General features: G+C 38.4%; 1 long non-coding RNA gene across 2 annotated transcripts; it reads left to right on the top strand.

The window, feature by feature from the left end:
- The first annotated feature begins 2,848 nt into the window (after nt 1-2,848).
- Nucleotides 2,849-4,771, top strand: LOC116222952. 2 transcript variants are annotated; one of them, XR_004164847.2, is made up of 4 exons: nt 2,849-3,507; nt 3,961-4,037; nt 4,125-4,179; nt 4,531-4,771. It is a non-coding gene; the product is annotated as an uncharacterized LOC116222952 (long non-coding RNA). The 2 variants fall into 2 exon arrangements; XR_004164846.2 differs by having other exon boundaries at nt 4,321-4,771.
- The last annotated feature ends 421 nt before the right edge of the window (nt 4,772-5,192 follow it).

The following is a 5,192-nucleotide window of genomic DNA, read 5'->3' as shown; positions in this document are numbered from 1 at the left end:
CATAGTAGTTATGGTCATTATGTTCTGGGCCATGTGTCTATTCATTTGGATTGTCAGTACAGACCCTTAAGGCCTTAACATTTATATTTAGCAAGGTGTATGTCACAATTGTGTAATTGCTTTAATTTCTCTTTTGTCAGTTGGACCCAGCCATGTATGATGTGATAAATGGCTGCCATCATTGGTTTCCTGTTGTACATATGTTTGGTAGAGAGCAAAAAAAAGGGTGTGTTGGTATCACACTGGTCGTGCGAAACCCTGCCTCACCCACTTCAGAAGGATGCAACATCTTATGGTGTCTTTGCTTTGAAGGTGTGATACCTGGCAAATAGGACTCCTGTGTGTTACTGATGTGTGCTTTTTGGTGTGTGTCACTTATTAGTGTGTGTGGAACTGGGAAATGGATCAAATAAAGTTCATTTCAGTAATCACACAATGTCCATTGTATGGTCATTCATAGATGACCCAAGCAACTTGTGTCACTTCTGTGGGGAGACAGAAACTTTTGATGATGCAGCAGAAGTTTTCTGGGTAACTATGACTGGGCAGTGTTGGCTGGTGTGCAGCATACACTTATTAATGAATGAACCAGGACCATTGCTGCTGTCAGTATTTCTTTAAAGCATTGGGTGTCAGTTTTACAGATTTCTCGTGATAACCTGCAGAAGGTTGTTCCAAACAGGGTGTGTGGACAATCCGTTGGCACAGTATAAATACTCATGCTTTTGCATTATAAGTGTGTCAATAAATGATGTAGCCAACAACATTTTTGGAGTTTGTATTGTATGCGTATATCCTTCATTCATCATAAATTCAGTCACTGAAAAAAACTAAGACTGTCTCTTTATTTCTTTTATAAAACGTAAAACTAAATCAGTCAAACATATAGTTTACATAATCATTGTGGCTGAAATAAGCTATTTCCGTTAAAAAAAAGATAGTGTTGAAACTGGCGGCAAATACTGTGAGAGAAGGTTTCCGAGTTTCAGTAGAAAGAAAAAACTTTTTGAACCATTGCGCTTCCCGTATATCCAGCTGTGCTTCTCACTTAACTGTGAATACGTACGGTAACGTGGCAAATACGCAGAAATTGTAGTGTGGTGACGTAAAGGGAAACGGAATTCCCGAGGGGAACGGAATCGCCCATAGACATAGTATACATACATACATACAGTATACTATGTCTATGGAATCGCCTGCCTCCTCTCACCATTTCAGCAGCGTTATGCCAGCCTAAATAATCCTAGATAAAACATCTGGTTTTTGGCAATGGCAGCCGAAAACCCTTAAAAACATGTCAAAATGATAGTCCGGTCTAAACCTGTTACTACAAGACGCTCGTTACGAAGGGTGAGTGTTGGAAATAAACAAAAGTAAAAAGCTGATCATGATTTGCATGTCTGACTGTTGTAATTATGGTGACGTAGTAGATTCTTATTTAAGATAGTGAAATATCTATATATTTCATTGTTATTTTGGTTAATATGCTTTGCTGTGAAAAACGTACCAGGTAGGCCTAAATAGCCAAAAAAAAGTTTACTTGTTTTTTATTTAATGTCCAAATTTGTACTTGATGATCACCTGTAGCATGCCATGTGTATTTTTTTGCTCTCTCATTATTATATTATGTATAAAATGCACTAAGTTGAAATATTACCATATTAGTTAAAATGCTCACAGATGTCATGCATAATATATAGTGGTGGAATCATACATTTATTAAAGTCACTTGACCTTTGCTCACATTATCCAGCAAATACATGAAACATTCATTCATTAACTTGTTCAGGAAATACTCTGTAGCTTACATTAACTTTAATGTTTAATTAAACATTTGAAATTAAGTCACCAATTGCACCCACTTTAGTGGTAGTTTTTCCACATACAAGGAATGTGTCTTGGTTGTGTGACACAAACAAGGTAAATAGTTGACACATATGTTCATGTTACATTTACAATTACATCCATTACAATTACAAATACATTACCCAAAGCAATATTTAAGGAAGAAATATATGCTGGGGCATCAAATTCTAGTTTTATACTCAGTTCCTACAATGGCACTACCTTAATGCACATGATTGAATGGGCAGGTAATGGGATATTTTTAAGATCTTCACATAAACATTTTTTGTTAAATCAACACTTCTCTTTCAGTTCACAAAATATAGGCCCCTATTTGAAACAGACCCTCTTTATAAGCAGGTTCATACTGAGAATTATGTAACAATTGTATTGAATATATTACAATGTAACTGTGAAATGACACACACTGAATCACTCATACAGCAACATGCAAAAGCATGTTTTACTTTAAAGAAAGTAAGAGAAACAACTAGTTTTTATACTTCACATGTAATATGGTTTAATAAATTTGCCCACATACTTTCCCAACACTTCATATTAGTTATTAATGTTAAGTACATTTCTAATTCTACCCACATACTCAAATCGTAAAATACCACTTGCCTTGCTTCAGTACAAATAGAAGACTGATGTATGACAATATAGTTCATGCCATAAAGTTCATGTTTTTTTAATGCTACACACAGAACATGTGGCCATCAATCGAATGTCGGAAAACACTTGCCTTGCTTCAGTACAAATGGAAGATTGATGTATGACAATACAGTTCATGCTATACTGGTGCATGATAACACTGTATGACAACACAGTGAAAATGTGAAAGAAATACTGACAGCAGCAGTCATGACACATTCACTTTCAATGGTGTGTTTAGTGCCATAAGAAATGAGGTATGCTGTGTTTTTTATTTTATGGTGAGATATTTCTCTGAACAATTGCAAAATTGATGCAGTTTGATGTAGCCTACCACACTTAAGCATACAAATAAAGCTTAGGCTAACAACATTGGTGCAATGGGGCGATTGCGTTAGACCTACATATGTATTTATGTACATTATATGTCAAAATGCTTCACAGCCACATGGATTAAACTAAGGTAAAATGATTTCGTACTTGGGCTTTTACTTGGAATGTTTACCGTCTCCCATCCAGAAATCGTGACCGGAAGCAACATTTTGTATTTAGGCTAGTTTCACGCTGCTTTACTCTCGTGAACGACAATGGGACAGTCAAGAAGCAGAACGTGATGTTGTGTACCTTTGTGTTCTAACAGCAATACATGAACAGACCAATTTAAGTTTTCACTCATTCCCCCATTATGAGAATCGTAAGAGAGTATGGAGTCAAGCTATCAAGAGGAATGAAGGACACGGTTATTTGTAGCATGCACTTTCGCAGCAAGCCTGTATACATCAACCAGTGGTCTGAACAGGATTAAAAGATGACGCTGTGCCTTGTATTTCCCCATGGTCTCTGACAGAACCACAGACAAGAACTACGTTTTTGACATGTTGCCTGACAGGTTTACGTTTGGTGTTAGTCGAGTGGTACCTTTGGAGGAACTTTGCCGTGATGGAGAAGAGAAAACGTTGACATTGCTAGCTTTGCGGGAGACCAGGACTACCATGCACGTATCACCAGGTAGGATCTGATTTAGCACATTTGCAAAGTCCTTCTTAAAACTTTCATGCTTTATGTTTAGAAGTGTTGATTACACCTAGCTAGCAAATTAAAACTTTTTCATAAGCGTTTAATTCAACCGGATGCTTTGCTTGCTAGATCGATAGCATGCTAGACTTATGACGGTTCTGTTAACGTTACTCTTGAGCTCTGGTGTATATATAAGGTATACCCGAGGTTAGTTGGTGAACTTACTTCATTAATAACTACAGAAGACAGTCTTTCATTTATGAAGACAGAATTATTTTTTCTGGCGATGGACTTTAGGCATGTCCAAATAGTGAAATGCACATAAATGTGATGGTGTGCTGTGTGTTGCCACATCGATGGCGCATAGCAAACTCAATACAGTTCTGTTCTATTCTGCCCGTACTCTTTGTATGCTTACACTTGTCTTGTGTGCGCTCTCATCAGGTGCATTGGATGCAGCTCTAGCGAGGAATTGGAAGCGCAAGTCAGAAGACTGACAGTCATGCAGTAGCTTCAGATCGGTGAGAGGGTTTTCAACAAAGTCAGGTTACTTAAGTCTTGTGTTTTGTGATAACTGTTATCTTTTTCGCACACATTGTGGGTTTCAGGAATAACTGCTGTGATTCACCACGGTGGCACACAAGATAAGGCTAGTGACAGCAAGTGAGTACTTTAACTTCCCTGCTCTTAGTAAAAGTAATACTTAATTGTTGATTTTTTTGGGTGTCATTTGATTCGAGTTTGTGATTACAACAAAATAATGACATAATGAATTTATCCCTGACCCTCCACTAACACATTCAGAACAAGCAAAGTGTGTATCTCCCTCTCACGTACGCAGACACACACTATGATCAGAAAAACATGATGACAAAAAGTTGAAGGAATTCACCAACTACTGCTGTCCCCTTGGGGCCGTCACGAAGTTGCACCAGACAAGACCAGTGGTGGCGAACTAACCTGGGTGTAATATATATATGTAATATTTTATTTTTGGGTGGGGTTTTCCCCCAGATAACTTCATGTGGGATGCCTCTGTGATGGCATTGATGTTGGGGCATTTTAGACTCCACCAGCCCAAAGTGAGGATCTCTGGGGTCCACAACCCAGCCGCCTGGACTTGCTACCAGATGCGTGCACAGCAAAGCCCCGGGGGTAGACATGTACTTGGCAAATGTCTGTATACTGCTAGAGCACTTCTGTCACCAGCTCCAACCTCCGCCTCATTGCATATTAAACATCTTTATTTTTATAAGAGCATTTCCTGTCTTTATTAAAATGTAATATGTTATGGACAAAAGCGTCTGCTAAATGTTATCAGAAACAGTGATGTTTACCTGAGCGTGTGGCTTGAGCCAGAAACAAACAATAATTCTGCCCATGGTGCTGTGGTGTGCCATCTCGTACAGGAGTACAACGATGTAGTAGTTGTAGTTGTTGTAGTCCCGGCTACCGTTGGCCTTAGTAACAAGGCCACCTGACGTGGACTCTCATCCCGCCCTACACCTCAAGCCTGTGTTATGTTAACACACACTACATTGCACACTGCACATTGCACATCCACTTTTGCACTCCTGCCCTGCTTTTTGTATTGTAGTACTTATTGTGTTTGTGTAGTACTTACTGTGTTTTTATGTTTTATGTTATGTGTAGTACTTACTGTGTTTGTATGTTTT

The sequence above is a fragment of the Clupea harengus genome, chromosome 12, assembly GCF_900700415.2.
Source record: "Clupea harengus chromosome 12, Ch_v2.0.2, whole genome shotgun sequence".
Classification (NCBI taxonomy): domain Eukaryota; kingdom Metazoa; phylum Chordata; class Actinopteri; order Clupeiformes; family Clupeidae; genus Clupea; species Clupea harengus.
The sequence above is the reverse complement of the archived record's forward strand: the minus strand, read 5'-3'. Positions and strand labels throughout refer to the sequence as shown.